This window comes from Gigantopelta aegis, chromosome 13 (assembly GCF_016097555.1).
Source record: "Gigantopelta aegis isolate Gae_Host chromosome 13, Gae_host_genome, whole genome shotgun sequence".
Lineage (NCBI taxonomy): Eukaryota > Metazoa > Mollusca > Gastropoda > Neomphalida > Peltospiridae > Gigantopelta > Gigantopelta aegis.
The window spans coordinates 27,091,483-27,113,486 of NC_054711.1; the positions used below are offsets into that span (position 1 = coordinate 27,091,483).

The 22,004-nt window shown below is 38.0% G+C and overlaps 1 protein-coding gene across 1 annotated transcript in view; it reads left to right on the top strand.

The window, feature by feature from the left end:
- Window positions 1-1,001: 1,001 nt before the first annotated feature.
- The window catches only part of LOC121387435 (mitogen-activated protein kinase kinase kinase 2-like), a 133,546-nt gene continuing 112,543 nt past the window's right edge, over window positions 1,002-22,004 (top strand). Inside the window, exon 1 of the mRNA XM_041518547.1 lies at window positions 1,002-1,027. The gene's annotated coding sequence lies outside the window, so the exon portion shown is untranslated. The remainder of the gene's footprint in view (window positions 1,028-22,004) is intronic.

Below are 22,004 nucleotides of genomic sequence, written 5' to 3' on the forward strand. Positions count from 1 at the left end.
ATCGGCTGCATTTTGGATCCCAGTCCGGTGTAGACAGAGGTAATTAATACATGAATGGTTCTTTTGTTCTTGATTTTTGATCCGGAGTCCGGAGTAGACAGAATACGGATTAGGCAGAGATTTATACCTAAGAGATAAACGGTAGCTGAACGGGGCTTTAGAAATGGACCGGTTTACGCAGAGATCCGGATTACACAGAATCCGGTTTAGACAGAGTTCACTGTACATTACCCTTTCGATATTCCTGAGTTATTTATGCAAAGATGGTAACAAATACATGCTTAAAAAGCAAAATATGGCACTTGTAACCCTAATAACGTTATAACATATTTAAAGGGACATTCCTGAGTTTGCTGCACTTTTTAAGATGTTATCGACTAACAAAGACTTTTTATCGATTGTATTTACATATTAAATATATTTGTCTGCATAAAATATTAGTGGCTGTATATTAAGCGTGTTTCTGATCGTAATAATATTTGTACTAGGTTAAATTTCATTTTATTTCCCAAAAAATGTTTTTTCGTACATAGGAAATTATTTGAAGACAAAATCCAGTTTGGGCTTCTTACAAATATTAAGACGACCAGAAACACATTAGATATACAGACACCGATATTCTAAACCAGAAAATATATTTAATATGTATGTTTAATCGTAGAAATATTTTATTAGTCGGGAACATCTTACAATGCAGAAAACTCAGGAATGTCCCTTTAACGTGAACACAGGTCTATGCCATTTATAACAAACATACTAACGCTGTAATTAACGATCCGTTTATTTAATTACTAATGCATCGTGACTGCAATGTGTAACATTAATTTTAACAGTATTAACAATCACACGGTGTTAAACACCGTCTAATTGTTGACCCATATACCACGCTAACTTTGACTGTATATCCTTTACCGTTACAACACGTGAAATGCGGGAAACGTCCCGGAGACCTCGCAACCAATGAACTAAGCCTAAATTAGACTATATGACGTCACAGCAATGGCAGCGGATGGTGGTGTATTGGAAGGTATGTGTTACATTTTTGGATGTTATCTGTGTCTCGGTACTTTGTAATCTACGATGACATTACCGAGTGATCGCTAAATACCCGCACATGTAATCGAGATCACAATTTAAAGACTAAAAGCTCTTCTTTTAAAATCTAATCAAAGTTGACCCAGTACGGAAAGTGCGTGACATATCAGAAGTTATTCTATGTCTCGTAGTGTGGAATATCTCGCGGTTGCGCTGGTAAGAAATGTCACGTGCCACTAGTTTATTAATTCCAGAGTTCATGTCACGATGTTTTATAATTAGGTCATGTGTTATCTGTACCTCGGATTGATGTGTGATAATCAAGAATGGTAGAGAGGAGACGGGGGTCCTCACTTGGTACTTTGAAGTTCTGAGGAATTTGGTCTAGGAAACGGTGTTACAGATAATTGTTGCTTAGTGGAAAAAAGACCTGTTTGGGATATACAACATAATACACATGTAAGAGTTGCATTTGTTTTGAAAATACTATAAAGTCTGTTTGTATAGAAAGGAAAAGAAAGATTAAAAAAAAAACCCATCCCAGCCCACCATACATGCACCTCATTGGAGAATAACCAGTTGTTACAAGACAAACATGATTTCATCAATTGCCATGCAAACGACTTCTCTCGTATGATGCACTCATATTGTGTGGCATTGCTTTTAAGGGTCTGTTGTGCTTAGTTTAAAGGGACAGACCATAGTTTTTAAACACTAAGGCATATTTTTCACTATTAGAGCCATTTATGATCACTGAAATCAAACATTACTTATATTTTATTGTTTAGATTGTCCATTTCCGTAGAACCACAGTGTTTCTGGCCATCCTGGTGTTTCTAATATCACAAGATGCATTTTTCATATTTTAAAAATGCATGTGTGTTTGAGCCTTTAAGCGGCCCTCACATACCGGTCGCGGTACCCGAGCGACTCCTAAACCAGGCCAAAAAGGGCATTTTTGCGAGGCGTCCGGCTGGATGCTGCCCCATTTCTACGGGCTCCGCTGTGCTTTTTAGGGGTCGCCCAAACTCCGCGGGTGTGAAAACCTGACTCCCAAATCTACGATTTTCCAAGCGCGATTTTAGGTCGTGGCAATCCTGTAGACATGCAGCTAAGGCCCCGCCTGGCGGCCTGCCGGAAACTGACCAGGGATTTTCACGGGCCCCTCACAGCCACCCTATGATAGCCTCACAGATCCCGGACGATTTGTACAACATCAGCTGGGCGTCCCACTGGTCCCGACCGCTCCCCCCAGCGGCTTCTAAATGGCCCCCGCAACTTTATACAAAGCATCTATATATATTGCGGGCGCCAGGGGGTAGCCTGACATCAATCGCCTATCAACCTGTTCTTTGATCTAGCAGCATCATCCTGACGCCCTGGTGGCTGTGCTGTCTCCACTGCGATCCAATGTTTAAAGGGCACCGCCCGGGCCCCGTCTAATATGTGAGAGTACACATCACAGACATGAAATTCACCCGAATCATCCACGGGCTCTAAATCCCCCGGCGACTCCTGCGATTAGAAAAATTGTGTGGATGCTGGCTAATATGTGAGGGCCGCTTTATATAGGTGGCTGCTTACAGTACATGTTTTTTAGTCTGGGCTCACGTCTGATGGAATTAGGGAAATTAGCTTGATTTAATCATAATTGAGATATTTTTTTTTAGGCAATTGAATGATGCAGTGCATAATTATTAAATTAATTTATTTTAATCCATACCTGTGACATCACACTATTTGTTCTAGGTGTTGATCATTTTTCAAGAATCAACACCTGTGCAGGGCTTCTAGATTATGGTAGCCCCACTCCCGTGGCTAGTAATATTCAATGTTGGGCTAGTAAATAACTACTATTGACATGCCTGACAGCTAGTAAATTTAAAAATTGTCAAATGTTGCAGTTAAGTGTATTTTGTAAATATGAGTAAATGTTTAATCATGGCTAGTAAATTTTAAAAATAACTGATCCCATGGCTAGTGGATTAAAAACAAATTCTAGAATCCCTGCAATTTGAACGTTTTATGTGTTCATATCAGGCATTCATTCATATCAGGGATTCATTCATATCAGGGATTCATTCATATCAGGGATTCGAACCCACCACTGACAGAACTTATACTGTTTAGCTAATGCTTCTGTCATATACCAGCCTCGGTGGCATCGTGGTTATGCCATCGGTCAACAGGCTGGTCAACAACTGGGTTCGGATCCCAGTCGAGGCATGGGATTTTTAATCCAAATACCGACTCCAAACCCTGAGTGAGTGCTCCGCAAGGCTCAATGGGTAGGTGTAAACCACTTGCACCAACCAGTGATCCATAACTGGTTCAACAAAGGCCATGGTTTGTGCTATCCTGCCTGTGGGAAGCACAAATAAAAGATCCATTGCTGCTAATCGGAAGAGTAGCCCATGTAGTGACGACAGCGGGTGTCCTCTCAAAATCTGTGTGGTCCTTAACCATATGTGTGACGCCATATAACTGTAAATAAAATGTGTTGAGTGTGTCGTTAAATAGAACATTCCTTTCTTTTTTTTGCTTCTGTCATATTTTAGAGTGTGGAATGTAGCCCAGTGAAAAAGCGCTCGCTTGATGCACAGTTGGTCTAGGATCAATTTACATCGGTGGGCCCATTGGGCTATTTCTCGTTCTAGCCAGTGCACCATGACTGGTATATCATAGGCAGATTGTGGTATGCGCTTTCCTGTCTATGGGATGGTGCATATAAAAGATCCCTTGCTGCTAATCGAAAAGAGTAGCCCTTGAAGTGGTGAAAGTGGGTTTCCTCTCTCAGTATCTGCGTGGTCCTTAACCATATGCCTGACACCATATAATCATAAATAAAATGTGTTGAGTGTGTTGTTAAATGAAACATTTCTTTCTTTGGGATTGTGCATATAAAAGATCCCTTGCTACTAATAGAAAACTGTAGCGGGTTTCCTCTCTAAGACTATATATAAAAATTACGAATTGTTTGACATCCAATAGCCAATGATTAATAAAAAAAATGTGCTCTAGTGGTGTAGTTAAGCAAATGTTAACTCTACCAAGTACTAAAATATCTATATGTTAATTGTTAAGAAACCAAGTAGCCATAGTCTAAAATGTGCTGGGGTGACATAGGCCATCGTACATGTACAATCCTGTCTGTGGGATGCTGCATATATAAAAGATCACTTGCTGCTAATCAAAAAGAATAGCCCCTTGTGTGGCAGCAGCAGGTTTCCTCTCTGTGTGTCCGGTAGCTGATGATCAATAGCCGATGATTAATAAATCAATGTGCTCTAGTGGTGTCATTAAACAAAACAAACTTTAACCAATAGTCGATGATTAATAAATCCATGTGCAGTGTTCGAGATTAAAGGTATCCCGATATCCCGGGGATACCAGAATTTAATTTTGGATACCAGACTTCAAGAACCCAGTATCCCACCGGGATGCCATATAATACTAAATTCTCAGGTGGGATACCAGATTTTGAAATGTTAGTATCCAACTGGGATACAACCCAAAAAATTTAATCTCAAACAGTGATCTGCTCTAGTGGTGTCGTTAGACAAAAGAAAATTGAACCAATAGTCAATTATTAATAAATCCATGTGCTCTAGTGGTGTCGTTAAACAAAACAAAATTTAACCAATAGTTGATGATTAATAAATCAATGTGCTCTAGTGGTGTTGTCAAACAAATCAGAGTTATTTTTTTGTGATATAAGTGTTGTAGTGTACATTAATAGTGTCTGAATCATAAGATGTGTGTGTCATACAGGATGTGTTATCTCCATCATCGGGCGAAGAACTGGTGATGACATATATCCTGAATGTATTCAACTGTAATGGCCATCACTTAGTGTTATCAGATTTTCGATTGGTTCAGTGATAGCCATGGAGATCACTCAATCAAGGGAATGTTTTGTGTAATGTTCAAGCATCCTGTCCTGGGCATGTAAATTTGTTATCTCGGTTGTTTATTTGTGTTTTTATTCAGTTCATCTTGTACTCAACTGTAATGGCTATCACATAAAGGGGAGGATAAGTCAAATATGAGACGTATGTGTTGGAAAGATGTACACCCAGACCACCAACACAGTAAATAATTCTGTAAAAATTTTGATTAAGTAGACTTTCCCATCTGAAATCACAGAACTGACCAATTATGCAATCTCAAAGAAAAGAAAATTATCATTGCATAATTTTAGAGTTAATAAAAAAAACATGATTATTTTTGCTAACTGGGGGCAGTCATTTTATTTAGTTTTTATTACATGCAGTATTCTAGCTTGGAAGGAAGTGACGTCAGCTCTTACCAACTCTTGTATGCACAGTGTAAACAAATGCAGTAATTTACGACAAGGCGCTTCCCTTTGATCAACTGGACTTGTAAAACAACATAAATGACTTGATAATTTAATAAACTATTTGACTAAATATATTTCAGTTGTCATTAACAGAACAAAATAGGGTTATAGTATTTTTCTCTCTTAAAAAATCCAAAGAAAAAAAATGCACACTACTAGGCTATGTTGGAGCAAAAACGATCACTCACGATACCTAAGTGATAATTTTCTTTTCTTTGGACAAAACATGATAGTTATTTCGACACTTTGACAATGGTGGTTTATTTTGTACTAAAAAATAATATATACTTATTGCTGACTTAATTACTGGGATGGATATTATAACAGAACATTGAAATAATTCATGCCTGTTTCATCATCCCTAAAAAATCAGGTACATTTGTTTCTTCAGTTCTAAGACTAATTCCTGGCATAACACGTTAAGTATTATGTATCCACCGGCTAGCCAGAGGGGGTATTCACTGCGATGGAACAAAATGTCTGTACTCGTATATAATAGCTGTCACATTTAACCATTTTATTAATTAAATATAATAATATACTTGTTGATATTATAAGCAATAATGTGGATTATATATCGTTGAATATGCATACCAGTCCAAATTGCACAAACATTCCTCTGTCATCAGACTTTTAATTGGTTCAGTGATAACCATCTCTTAATGTTATCAGACTTTTAATTGGTTCAGTGATATCCATCTCTTAATGTTATCAGACTTTTAATTGGTTCAGTGATAACAATCTCTTAATGTTATCAGACTTTTAATTGGTTCAGTGATAACCATCTCTTAATGTTATCAGACTTTTAATTGGTTCAGTGATAACCATCTCTTAATGTTATCAGACTTTTAATTGGTTCAGTGATATCCATCTCTTAATGTTATCAGACTTTTAATTGGTTCAGTGATAACAATCTCTTAATGTTATCAGACTTTTAATTGGTTCAGTGATAACCATCTCTTAATGTTATCAGACTTTTAATTGGTTCAGTGATAACCATCTCTTAATGTTATCAGACTTTTAATTGGTTCAGTGATATCCATCTCTTAATGTTATCAGACTTTTAATTGGTTCAGTGATAACCATGTCTTAATGTTATCAAGACTTTTAATTGGTTCAGTGATAACCATCTCTTAATGTTATCAGACTTTTAATTGGTTCAGTGATAACCATCTCTTAATGTTATCAGACTTTTAATTGGTTCAGTGATAACCATCTCTTAATGTTATCAGACTTTTAATTGGTTCAGTGATAACCATCTCTTAATGTTATCAGACTTTTAATTGGTTCAGAGGCAATCATCAATAGAAGTTTCTTGTACTGTTCAAACAGCCAGGGGCGGGATGTAGCCCAGTGGTAAAGCGTTCGCTTGATGCGTGGTTGGTCTAGGATTGATCCCCGTCGGTGGACCCATTGGGCTATTTCTCATTCCAGCCAGTGCTTCACAACTGGTATAACAAAGGCCGTGGTATGTACTATCCTGTCTTTAGGATGGTACATACAAAAGATCCCATAAGACTGACACCATATAACCGTTAAAAAAAATTGTTGAGTGCGTCATTAAATAAAACATTTCTTTCTTTCTATTCACCAAACGGCTACCGGAGTTCAAAGTGGTGAAAATGAACAAAGAACAGGTTAATTCGGACCATTGTTTCGACTCTCTGAATAATAACCCCAACTAAAAATGGGATGAGTAACTAGAAGGATGGGATGAGTAACTGGGAGGATGGGATGAGTAACTGGGAGGATGGGTTGAGTAACTGGGAGGATGGGATGAGTAACTAGCATGATGGGATGAGTAACTGGGAGGATGGGATGAGTAACTGGGAGGATGGGATGAGTAACTAGTAGGTTGGGATGAGTAACTGGGAGGATGGGATGAGTAACTAGTAGGTTGGGATGAGTAACTGGGAGGATGGGATGAGTAACTAGAAGGATGGGATGAGTAACTGGGAGGAGGGATGAGTAACTGGGAGGATGGGATGGGATGAGTAACTGGAAGGATGGGATGAGTAACTGGGAGAGTAACTGGGAGGATGGGATGAGTAACTAGAAGGATGGGATGAGTAACTAGCAGGATGGGATGAGTAACTGGGAGCATGGGATGAGTAACGGGGAGGATGGGTTGAGTAACTGGGAGGATGGGATGGGATGAGTAACTAGAAGGATGGGATGAGTAACTAGCAGGATGGGATGAGTAACTGGGAGGATGGGATGAGTAACTCGAAGGATGGGATGAGTAACTCGAAGGATGGGATGAGTAACTGGGAGGATGGGATAAGTAACTGGAAGGATGATTATGAGTAACGGGAGGATGGGATGAGTAACTGGGAGGATGGGATGAGTAACTAGAAGGATGGGATGAGTAATGGGGAGGATGGGATGAGGAACTGGAAGGATGGGATGAGTAACTGGGAGGATGGGATGAGTAACATTGCCTTCATTGTAATATGTCATCACGATTAGCACAAATGTAGTTTGACGTCACACTAAATCTCATCAAAATGTTATGCTCAGATGTAAGTACGTTCATACAGGTTTTGTTGCCTTGTAAAGATGTATGTACGTTCATACAGGTTTTGTTGCCTTGTAAAGATGTATGTACGTACAGGTCTTGTTGCCTTGTAAAGATGTACGTACATACAGGTCTTGTTGCCTTGTAAAGATGTATGTACGTACGTACAGGTCTTGTTGCCTTGTAAAGATGTATGTATGTACATACAGGTCTTGTTGCCTTGTAAAGATGTATGTACGTACAGGTCTTGTTGCCTTGTAAAGATGTATGTACGTACAGGTCTTGTTGCCTTGTAAAGATGTATGTACGTACAGGTCTTGTTGCCTTGTAAAGATGTATGTACGTACATACAGGTCTTGTTGCCTTGTAAAGATGTATGTACGTTCATACAGGTCTTGTTGCCTTGTAAAGATGTATGTACGTACAGGTCTTGTTGCCTTGTAAAGATGTATGTACGTACATACAGGTCTTGTTGCCTTGTAAAGATGTATGTACGTACAGGTCTTGTTGCCTTGTAAAGATGTATGTACGTACATACAGGTCTTGTTGCCTTGTAAAGATGTATGTACGTACATACAGGTCTTGTTGCCTTGTAAAGATGTATGTACGTACGTACAGGTCTTGTTGCCTTGTAAAGATGTATGTACGTACATACAGGTCTTGTTGCCTTGTAAAGATGTATGTACGTTCATACAGGTCTTGTTGCCTTGTAAAGATGTATGTACGTACAGGTCTTGTTGCCTTGTAAAGATGTATGTACGTACATACAGGTCTTGTTGCCTTGTAAAGATGTATGTACGTACAGGTCTTGTTGCCTTGTAAAGATGTACGTACATACAGGTCTTGTTGCCTTGTAAAGATGTATGTACGTACATACAGGTCTTGTTGCCTTGTAAAGATGTATGTACGTACGTACAGGTCTTGTTGCCTTGTAAAGATGTATGTACGTTCATACAGGTTTTGTTGCCTTGTAAAGATGTACGTACATACAGGTCTTGTTGCCTTGTAAAGATGTACGTACATACAGGTCTTGTTGCCTTGTAAGCAAATGACACATTGAAATTAAAAACATATTAACTGGCTTTATATCAAATGGATAATATGTGTAAGTCACAGGCTATCGTTGAATAGTGGATACATGGCTTTCTATGAATGGTTGAATTGAATTGGTTGTAAAGTGGCAGTTAATACATTGTAACATGAATCACGGTGAAACATCAAAGTACACTGGCTAATCCCCTTGACCTTGTTACGCAGTCAAAATGACCAGGTACCTCTAGTCTCGTCTCTCATTTTGACATTTATCTCAAAATGTCTCTAACTGGGACAGAATGTACAGAGCTTGTTGGTATGAACAGGGTGTTCATCCGTCCATCCATCGATCCATCCTTCCTTCCATGTGTGTATCCATCTTTTTGTCCGTCCATCCATCCATTCATCCATTGAACCATCTATTCATCCAGCTACCTACCTATCCACCCATCTATCCATAGCCCATCCATATCCATTGTTTTGTCAATCCATTCATCCTTCTATTCAACCATTCCTTTTATCCATCAATCCATCCATCCATCTATTCCTTCACATCCAAAAATATAATATTTTCATCCATCCATCCATCCATCCATCCATCCATCCATCCATCTGTCCATCCATCCACATTAAAACTAAATATTTTGATCCTTCCATCCATTCATTCATCCATCCATCCATCCATACATCCATCCATCCATTTCATCCATTTAGTCCATTCTTCCATTCACCCATCCATTCAATCCATTCTTCCATTCATCCATTCATCTATCCATATGTCGACAGTCCGTCCAGTCATTCCCTTACCAAACTATCAACCCTCTAATCCATTCATAGCCCATTCATTCGTCCATCCATCCATCCATTTGTTTGTTTGTTCGTTTGTCCATTCATCTGTTCGTCCATCTATCCTTTAATTAATTAATTCATTAAATCATTCATTCATTCATTCATTCATTCATCCATTCATCCATCCATTCATTTATTCATCCATCCATCCAAATTCAGACATACTATAAAATATCTTCAAACATTATGGTAGAAAATATTTACAATATCTCAATAATCTTCATATCACGACTTTATTGTTTACTTGCTGGTATGGAGAAGCAGTAAACAGGTGTTACTGTAAGACGTACAGACCCTACGGCTACTACAGTGTAACTCCTTTAAACCGTACATCCTCAGGACCAAGTAAAAAGTCCAGTTTTAAGAGGTATCCGGTTTAGAGAGGTTCTCTTCTGTATTGACATTTAAAAAGGGACCATGACAAATGTCCGGTTTACTGAGGGTCTGGTCTTGAGAGGTTTCACTGTAGACGATCACAAATGTGTGTGGCCCTTTGATGCTAGTGCTTCTGACACACAGTTACAGTGATTTCAAGCGGAAACTAGATGTGGAAGATAAGTTAATGTACAGTAAGCAATGTACGGATTACTTCCACACCTCAACAAAGAAGTGATTTTATCATATTACATAATGTAGTGTTGTTGTTGTTGCTGGAGTTTGTTACCGTTTGTGTAAAACTCTTTTTGTATTTATCAAGGCTATCTCTTCCACTTGCCACGACTGGTATGTCAAAGGCTGTGGTATGTGCTATCCTGTCTGTGGGATGGTGCATATAAAAGATCCCTTGCTACTAATGTTAAACATTCATATTAACAATGTGCTGTGGTGTTGTTAAACATTTATGTTTCTATGTTCTGGGGTGTTGTTAAAGATTCATATTAACAATGTGCTGGGATGTTGTTAAACATTTATGTTTCTATGTTCTGGGGTGTTGTTAAAGATTCATATTAACAATGTGCTGGGATGTTGTTAAACATTTATGTTTCTATGTTCTGGGGTGTTGTTAAAGATTCATATTAACAATGTGCTGGGATGTTGTTAAACATTTATGTTTCTATGTTCTGGGGTGTTGTTAAAGATTCATATTAACAATGTGCTGGGATGTTGTTAAACATTTATGTTTCTATGTTCTGGGGTGTTGTTAAAGATTCATATTAACAATGTGCTGGGATGTTGTTAAACATTTATGTTTCTATGTTCTGGGGTGTTGTTAAAGATTCATATTAACAATGTGCTGGGATGTTGTTAAACATTTATGTTTCTATGTTCTGGGGTGTTGTTAAAGATTCATATTAACTATGTGCTGGGATGTTGTTAAACATTTATGTTTCTATGTTCTGGGGTGTTGTTAAAGATTCATATTAACAATGTGCTGGGATGTTGTTAAACATTCATATTATTGATGTGCTGGGGTGTTGTTAGACATTCACATTAACGATGTGCTGGGGTGTTTTTAAACATTCATATTTTCATGTGCTGGGGTGTTCTTAAACATTCATATTAACAATATGCTGATGCGTTCTTAAACATTCACATTAACAATGGACTGGGGTGTTGTTAAACATTCACATTAACATTGGACTGGGGTGTTGTTAAATATTCACATTAACAATGGACTGGGGTGTTGTTAAACATTCACATTAACAATGGACTGGGGTGTTAAACATTCACATTAACAATGGACTGGGGTGTTGTTAAATATTCACATTAACAATGGACTGGGGTGTTGTTAAACATTCACATTAACAATGGACTGGGGTGTTGTTAAACATTCACATTAACAATGGACTGGGGTGTTGTTAAATATTCACATTAACAATGGACGGGTGTTGTTAAACATTCACATTAACAATGGACTGGGGTGTTGTTAAACATTCACATTAACAATGGACTGGGGTGTTGTTAAACATTCACATTAACAATGGACTGGGGTGTTGTTAAACATTCACATTAACAATGGACAGGTGTTGTTAAACATTCACATTAACACTGGACTGGGCTGTTGTTAAATATTCACATTAACAATGGACTGGGGTGTTAAACATTCACATTAACAATGGACTGGGGTGTTGTTAAATATTCACATTAACAATGGACTGGGGTGTTGTTAAACATTCACATTAACAATGGACTGGGGTGTTGTTAAACATTCACATTAACACTGTGCTGGGGTGTTCTAGTGGAAATCATTCAAAATTGTTCTTATACTTATTACACATATTTGAATATAATATACTAGAATTCCATATCACTTACAATTTTCCCCACACAATGGAACAGATTACAATACAATCAAAAATAGCATTATGGAGGCAGGGATGGAGTATAAATAAAATACGTAGTACAGCAACTTAGTAGCATTGTTGAAAAAAATAGGCTTACATATTTCATGACCTTTCATTTATTGTTGTGTCGCGTTGTTTACGAATCCTCACTGCGATGTTTATATTTTGTTACGGTGAATGTTTCTCAGTTGGCTTTGTTGCCATGTTGCAAGAAAATAGTGTTACGTAGTTCCTAGTGAATTGCTAAACCAATGTCACCAAGTCACCCAACTGCATGCAGTTAGGCATCTCTATAGATTGTACTGTACCAAATAAAATTCCATAGGTGACAATGTTAACATACACCTAAAGGTACAATATGCAGTAAAATAAATTATGTCAAAAACAAATTCGACCCGTCCAATACATCCAATGTATTAAATGAAGAAAGAGTAACATTTCATGGCACATTTTTTATACAATGGATTTTTTTTATAGTACTCAGTTATACAGGTACACCATACCTGTTTTAAGCCACAGCTGCTTGACATTGTGGTACTGAATTAAAAAAAAATGGCATACATTTATTGCTAAGATGAAACACATTTTTGATAACAAATCACTGTCACATTTATCGCTTTTTACTGCACTATAAAAACTTGAGTGCAGTTCGAACTTTGACCTGGCTGGATCTTGAATCAATCCCCATTGGTGGGCCCATTGGGCTATTTCTTATTCTACCCAGTACTCTACAACTGGTGTAACAAAGGTTATGGTATGTACTATCATGTATGTGGGATGCTGCATATAAAAAAAAATCTGTTGTTGCTAATAATGAAAAAGAATAAAAGAAAGACATGGTTTATTTAACGCTGTACTCAACACATTTTATTTACGGTTATATGGCGTCAGACATATGGTTAACAACCACACATATATTGAGAGAGGAAACACACTGTCATGGGCTACTCTTTCCGATTAGCAGCAAGTGATCTTTTATATGCACCATCCCACAGACAGGGTAGTACATATCACAGCCTTTGATATACTAGTCGTGGTGCATTGGCTGGAACGAGAAATGGCCCAATGGGCCCGCTGACTGGGATCGATCCCACACGAACCGCGCATCGAACGAGCGCTGTACGACTGGGCAATAAGCCACATGGTGAGGTGGGTTAAATTATACAACAACACAGATTTGGCCTCCCTGTTTGGTTACATGTCATGTCATGTCATAGGGTTTTAGGTACACATTCAGAACAAGCTGTTGTAGTGCACGCCTGTCGTGGGCACAAGAGTCGGCCTTGACCGGCTCCTCCGTCCATGACAGGAAAGGTGGGGGGAGGGGAGAGGAGGGACCGCCTGCACTGGCAGGTGCAAGGGAGCACCAGCAGCCCAATCAAATCGGTAGCAGGCGGGTGGGGGTGTTGGTGGTGCTATGGAATTTGAATGGAGCAGTTAAATGCCAAAGAGAAAAGGGTGCACAGTTTTGATTGTGGGAATTTGGCGCAATTTTTGAACGGTCGGTCGAAAGGTAAATGGCTGAGCTAATATAGGTTTTGATATTAGTGAATCGATAGTAGCTCGTTAATTTTAGACCTACGATGCTGTGGTGTCTCCCTAGGTTACCCATAGGGCCCTTATAAAGGGCCTGACCGCTTCTGGTCGAGACATCACCAAGTACCAAGTTATTACCAGCAGCAGTTTGGTTACAGTAAACAGTTACTTTTCAAGGGTGGCCTTTGGGGGTCTTAATGTTTTGTCACTGTTTTCTTTTATTTATCAGCTGATGGTTTGTTTGAATGACTTGCAACTCATGATGTTTCTAAAACAAACCCCCAAAGATCTCGTTTCCCCTCCCCCCCCCCCCCCCCCCCCCCCCCCCCCCCCCCCCCCACAGGCAGTCCAGTTGTACATTAGGGCAGGACATAGCCCAGTGGTAAAGTTTGGGATCAATTCCTGTCGGATGGCCCATTGGGCTATTTCTCGTACCAGCCAGTGCACCATAACTGGTTTATCAAAAAACGTTGTATGTGCTCCCTGTCTGTGGGATGGTGCATATATATAAAAGATCCGTTTGTACAAATGAAAAGATGTAACAGGTTTCCTATATAGCTGATGATTGATAAATCAATGTGCTCTAGTAGTGTTGTTAAACAAAACAGAAACTACAAAAATGCCAATGTGCTCTAGTGATGTCCTTAAACAAAACAAAAACTTCCTTTCTTTTTATTCACTTTGCCATAGACAGCACAGTACATACCATGGGCAGTGAGGTTCAGGCACCAGTCACGGGGCACTGACTGGGAAGGATGAAAGCTGAAACGTTGAAGAATGATTGCGCAGTTAACTAATGTTTCATTGTGATATAGTGCTCTACCACAGGACCGCATTTAGCCACAGGTATCCCCAAACAACAATGTCGGATATGTTATAATTACGTTATATAATAAAGAGCACTCTTTATATATGTAACTATATAGTACATGTACGAGGAGGGGTACCTGTGCATTTAGCCTGAGTACTCTTTATATATGAAGAGTTCAGGCACAAAACGCGATATATCCATTTTTCATCTTCAGTAAAAATGAGTTTTTTAATTGGCGTATATCACGTTTTGATAAATAAATAAAAAAACGGGATTTACCCTTTACAATTTCATAAGGATCAGTCACATTTTGCAGCAAACCGGCGGGCCTACAATTAGCTCTTATTGACATACAATAATGGCTTTAACTAAAAACTAGAAAGAAAACGATTTATATCGTGTTTTGTGCCTGAACTCATCATATGTAACTATATAGTACATGTACGAGGAGGGGTACCCGTACATTTAGCCTGGGGCCGGCAAAATTTACAAAGCAATATAAAATGCACATACATTATTCAAGATGTAACATTATCTTCAATCTGCACATACAACAAACACCAGACAATGACAGGAAAAAAGAAATGAGATGTAGTTCAATGGAAAACAGTATTTAACATCCTTGAATTGTAGATAACATCTGATTTTAATGTCATAAAATGGCTTGCACCTTGTGATGTTCCTTTTAAATATAGATCAACACTTTTCTTTCTCTGCAGGCCATTAACATTTACAAAGCCAATGATTTAAAGTGTGCATGTTTTTTTTTTTTCATAATATAAAATCTGTTTTGACTTGCTATATGAACCACGGGGTGGGACGTAACCCAGTGGTAAAGCGCTCGCTTGATATGCGGTCTGTTTGGGATTGATCGTCGTTGGTGGGTTTACCGGCCTCGGTGGCGTCGTGGTTAGGCCATCGGTCTACAGGCTGGTAGGTACTGGGTTCGAGGCATGGGATCCGATCCCAGATACCGACTCCAAACCCTGAGTGAGTGCTCCACAAGGCTCAATGCCTGGGTAGGTGTAAACCACTTGCAATGACCAATGATCCATAACTGGTTCAGCAAAGGCCATGGTTTGTGCTATCCTGCCTGTGGGAAGCGCAAATAAAAGATCCCTTGCTGCCTGTCGTAAAAGAGTAGCATATGTGGCGACAGCGGGTTTCCTCTATTAAAAAAAAACCAGTGTCAGAATGACCATATGTTTGACGTCCAATAGCCGATGATAAGATAAAAAATCAATGTGCTCTAGTGGCGTTGTTAAATAAAACAAACTTTTAACTCTCACTAAACCTAACAACTAACCACGTGTCCTGGACAGACAGTACAAATAGCCGAGGTGTGTGCCCAGGACAGTGGGCTTGAACCTTAATTAGATATAAGCATAGAACTTAAAAGTTAAAATCAGATCACCAGTTTGAAATAAATTTCAAGGCAGCACCTAGCTTCACTAACATGTGGTTGTAGTCTGGAAATGAAGGAAATGTTTTTATTTAGTGACACACTCAACACATTTTAATTACGGTTATATGATGTCAGACATATGGTTAAGGACCAAGCAGATATTGAGAGAGGAAACCTGCTGTTGCCACTTCATGGGCTACTCTTTTCGATTGGCAGTAAGGGATTTTTGATATGCACCATCCCATAGACAGGATAGCACATACCACAGCCTTTGATGTACCAGTCGTGGTGTACTGGCTGGAACGAGAAATAGCCCAATGGATCCACTGATGGGGGTCGATCCCAAACCCGACTGCGCATTAAGTGAGCGCTTTACCTCTGGGCTACATCCCACCCCAGGTTTTAGAGGAGTTTGTTGAGAGAAGTCAGTGTAGTGGACTTGCACCTCCATACTGAGCTGTTACCAACGGCAACATTTACATCAGCTGGTAGAGCACTTGCCTGTCTATCATCAGGGCTTCTAGATTATGGTAACCCCACTCCTATGGCTAGTGATATTCAATGTTGGGCTAGTAAATAACTGCTATTGCCATGCCAGACAGGGCTTCTAGATTATGGTAGCCCCATTCCTATGGCTAGTGATATTCAATGTTGGGCTAGTAAATAACTACTATTGCCATTCCCGACAGCTAGTGAAATGTTTTTTGTCAAATGTTGCAGTTATCTATTTTGTAAATACCCAACCCCCATCCTCCAAAGTTTTTAAGTTATATATGTATCTCTCTCTTTAGGTGACGTACCGTATCTGATTTTTACTATTATTTAGTAAAATTGTATTAACTTAAAGTAAAGTAGGGCTAGTGAATTTTTAATTGTGGCTAGTAAATTTTTTTAATCAGTGATCCCATTTTTAAAATTTTTTATAAAAATTCTAGAAGCCCTGACCATGGGACCTTTTTACTGTTCCAACCACAACTACTATACCAAAGGCTGCGGTATGTACTGTCCTGTCTATGCAAAATTGACTAAAAGAGAGATGGATTGATAGTTCGTCTTTAAAAAGTGATGTCTTAATCACTACACCTTTCCAAATTGTTAAATAGCAGTTACCAATCAATTTGGAGATTGTCAAATCAATTTGGAGATTGTCAAATCAAAAAAAAAAAAAAAAAAAAAAAAAAAACAGATTGTTTTTTGGTGATGACCTGATAATCAAGCCAAATATTAAATACAAAATGGCATGGCCATGTTGACCCTTAAAAGAGGGATTGGGTCACCAGGTTAGTAATAGTATTAATTAATGCTGGCTGACCTCTTAAGTGTGTGATACAGTGTGTATTGTTCGATCATGGTATCAGCTGACATCAGATATCTGTACGTACGTTATTTCATGACTAGATCAATATGTAATCTGTTCTGCTGATTCACCATACCACATGGGTAGGGGCATGGAGGTCTACTAAATACCGATGCACAAAAAGTACACGTACATTTGTACGTTTGTACATTTGTAAGTCACGGACCCTAGTTTTTAAACATTGCCGTGTTTGTAGGTTTTTTCACTGTTATATCTGTTTTGAACATGCGTGGTAATTGAAAGAAAAACATGTTTTATTTAACGACACACTCAACACATTTTATTTACTGTTATATGGCATCAGACATATGGTTACAGACCACACAGATATTGAGAGAAGAAACCCGCTGTCGCCACTTCCTGGACTACTCTTTCCAATTAGCAGCAAGAGATCTTTTTTATACGCACCATCCCACAGACAGGATAGTACATACCACGGCTTTTGATATACTAGTCGTGGTGCACTGGCTGGAATGAGAAATAGCCCAATGGGCCCACTAATGGGGATTGATCCCACACCGACCGCACATCGAGCGAGCGCTGTACCACTGGGCTACGTCCCACCCCCTGCATAGTAATTGAAGTCAGACATTTCTTACATTTTATTGTTTACAGGCCGTCCCACAGGGAACACCATTTTATTGTTTACAGACCGTCCCACAGGGAACACCATTTTATTGTTTACAGGCCGTCCCACAGGGAACACCATTTTATTGTTTACAGGCCGTCCCACAGGGAACACCATTTTATTGTTTACAGACCGTCCCACAGGGAACACCATTTTATTGTTTACAGACCGTCCCACAGGGAACACCATTTTATTGTTTACAGACCGTCCCACAGGGAACACCATTTTATTGTTTACAGGCCGTCCCACAGGGAACACCATTTTATTGTTTACAGGCCGTCCCACAGGGAACACCATTTTATTGTTTACAGACCGTCCCACAGGGAACACCATTTTATTGTTTACAGACCGTCCCACAGGGAACACCATTTTATTGTTTACAGGCCGTCCCACAGGGAACACCATTTTATTGTTTACAGGCCGTCCCACAGGGAACACCATTTTATTGTTTACAGGCCGTCCCACAGGGAACACCATTTTATTGTTTACAGGCCGTCCCACAGGGAACACCATTTTTCATACTATGGAATTTACTACAAGTTATTTATTTCTGAGCCAATTGATTTGTAATTTGAACACAAAAAATAGTATTTTTTTGTTATATCCAAAACACTTTTACTTTTCTTCTTATACCAAACCAAAGTGAAATTATTTACAAAAAACATTTTTATAGAATGTTGGGACGGATTGAAATTATTTACAAATTTCTTTTTTTATAGAATGATGGGACGGATTGAAATTATTTACAAATTTCTTTTTTTATAGAATGATGGGACGGATTGAAATTATTTACAAAAATATTTTTTATAGAATGATGAGACGGATTGAAATTATTTACAAAAAACATTTTTATAGAATGATGGGACGGATTGAAATTATTTACAAAAACCATTTTTTATAGAATGATGGGACGGATTGAAATTATTTACAAAAAACATTTTTATAGAATGATGGGACGGATTATAGATTTGTTGATTTTGGGTCATCCTGGTGTTTGTAATACATATATTTTCCATAATTATGAAAATGCACATACCTCTGAGAAGTAACAGTTATGAAATATTTCCAAATTTTACTGACCCTTGGTTTATCATAACATTATACAGATGTGTTACAGGTTTGTAGATTAACCAAACTTAGTATCCATTTTTTTATGGCTGAAACTAGGATCTGCGCCTTTAAATTGATTGCTAATGTAGTGTTAGAGACAACCGGCCTCAGTGGCGTCGTGGTTAGGCCATCGGTCTACAGGCTGGTAGGTACTGGGTTCGGATCCCAGTCGAGGCATCGGATTTTTAATCCAGATACCGACTCCAAACCTTGAGTGAGTACTCCGCAAGGCTCAATGGGTAGGTGTAAACCACTTGCACCGACCAGTGATCCATAACTGGTTCAACAAAGGCCATGGTTTGTGCTATCCTGCCTGTGGGAAGTGCAAATAAAAGATCCCCTGCTACTAATCGGAAAGAGTAGCTCATGTAGTGGTGACAGCGGGTTTCCTCTCAAAATCTGTGTGGTCCGTAACCATATGTCTGATGCCATATAACCGTAAATAAAATGTGTTGAGTGCGTCGTTAAATAAAACATTTCTTTCTTTCTGTTAGAGACATGGAGGGCAAATATAGGCCTGTAAAATAAAATAAAATAAAACTGATTGATTCTAGTATGTGTAACTTTTGTTCACATGAACCAGAAACACTGCAGCATCTACTTTATGACTGTCCTAAAGTCCTAAAGTCATTGAATGGTTATTACAAAAAGGTGATTATACCCAGTTGAATAGGAACACAGTCTTATTTGGAATTATAAATAGTAAACATATATTTGTAAACTGGTCAATTACAAAAGAGTACACTAAATGAAACTGGTATCAACAATTTTATTAAAGATAAGTTACAAATAGAAAAATATATATATTACAAAAACTGTTTACATACAGAATTCGACGACAATTGGGAACCATGGTTAAAAGTTCTAGAAGGCCACAACTGAGACACTTAGTACTTTTGTTATGTGTATAATTTTAAGTATGACGCCAATTTGGAAGTATATCTATAACTTCATTTTAAGTTTTCTCTTTTCAATCTTCTTTTTATTTCCACTTTTGTCACTGCTCCTTTTTTATATTGTTTGCTATGTACTTTGTAAGGTAGTGAAATCAGGGCCCCAACCCTCACACCATCATAACATATTTCTGGGGCAATAAACTATTTATTAAAAAAAAAAAAAAAAAAAAAAAAAAAAAATATATATATAGGCCTGTAAATACTTATGAATTAAAACCATATGTAGACATAAAATAAATATTAAAGAATAATTCTGTTTACCGTGTTTTCCCCCTCTCTTTAACACAAAATAAATAAACATGTTCCCACACAAAAAACAACAGTTCTTAGTAGTCTGTAAGTTATAGCAGGGCTCGAACTTAATGACCGCACCGACAGCAATTGCCGTCGTTGAGATATAAATTGCCGTAGGTAGAGATCATCACTGATGGCACTTTTCTGCCATCGGTTAAAGCTCCTCAACAATGGTAAAATATATACACCTGGTGTACATTGTCTGCCAATATTTAACATTTGCACATTTGAAATATATCTACATAGAGCAAAATAGCCTTTCAGCCATGTTTATATTTGTCACTTTTTAAAAAATTGCCATAGGCAGATTCACAATTGCCGTCGGTGGGACGTTTCACCCATGGCAATTTTTTTTTTTAATTGCCGTGGGAGACAAATTCTTAACTTCGAGCCCTGTTAAGGTATTTAAAAAAGAAAGATCTAAAAATAGTAGCCATTTTCAAATCCAAGATGGCAGCTGAAGATGTAGAATAAAAAAGGTACCGAAAATATTTGCATTCAGCATATCCTAACTGACAAAGTTAGACCAAAAATTAAATGTTCGCACTCTCCAGCTAGCCCCAAATATAGGACATATACTGTACTACTACCTTGTTAAACTAGTTGATTGCTAATGACAAAAGTTGAAATTGTATTCAGTTAGAATGTTTTTTTTTCTCAATAATTGTGAAAAAACAAGTGTTTTTCTTTTATAGATTTAACTGGATTAATAATACATTTTATAGAACAAATTTCTTTTAATAATATTACCGTAATAATTGTTTTAATTTAATCTATTTAAAGTTTTTGTAACATGTTTAGGTACTGCTCAGTCAGTAGAGTGCTTACCTACGGTGGACCTAATCTCAGATTGCTTTTTTTTCTGTTCCATCAAGTGCCCCATGATTGGCATATATATATATATAGAGAGAGAGTGAGGTTATTACCAGTGTTTTTCGGTATCGTCAATATCATATATTAGGAATAAAAATTGTATTATGCGAACCTCTGACGAGCATAATACATTATTTTTATTCCTAATATATGATATTGACGATACCGAAATACACGAGGGTAATAATCTCTTTATCATGTAAGCTCAAGCTTAATACGTGTTTTTGTAAACTGTACACGCAACTTTAATTCCAGTCCGCCATTACTAGATATTCAAATGACGTAAGAATATGTGGCGCGGTGTATTTTTTAATGGAAATGACGTCAAACTCGAATGACGTCATTTTGGATGTCCTTACATCAAAATAAAGTTATGCCTAACTTTTTTTGTTTTCTGAACGCTGGACAGCTTTCAATGTCAAATTGCCATTGATATTTGTTTATTTAATGTCTATGAATGCATACGTCAATCATGGAGTGTCACCCAAGTACGTTTGCTTAAATGTCAATAAACCTAGTGCCGAGACCTCGACTAATTTACATCTAATTTGCAAAGTTATCAAATTCTCAAAGTATGTGATCTGAAAAATATCACATACTTTGATTGCACTGAAAATGTAAGATATTATATGATATATATATATATATATATATATATATATATATATATTATCAAAGGCCATGGTATGTGCTGGTCTGTGGGGAAAATGTGGCAAATATCCTTTGAGACTACCAGTATATGTCAGAATTTCCAAATGTTTGAAATCCAGTAGCCTATGACCAATAGATCAGTGTGCTCTAGTGGTGGTGTTAAACAAAACAAACGTTAAATAAATAATAAATTTAAATCACTTTATTGCAGCCCCATCAATGGGCCCATTGGGCTGTTTCTCGTTCCAGCCAGTGTACCACGACTGGTATATCAAAGGCCGTGGTATGTGCTATCCTGTCTGGG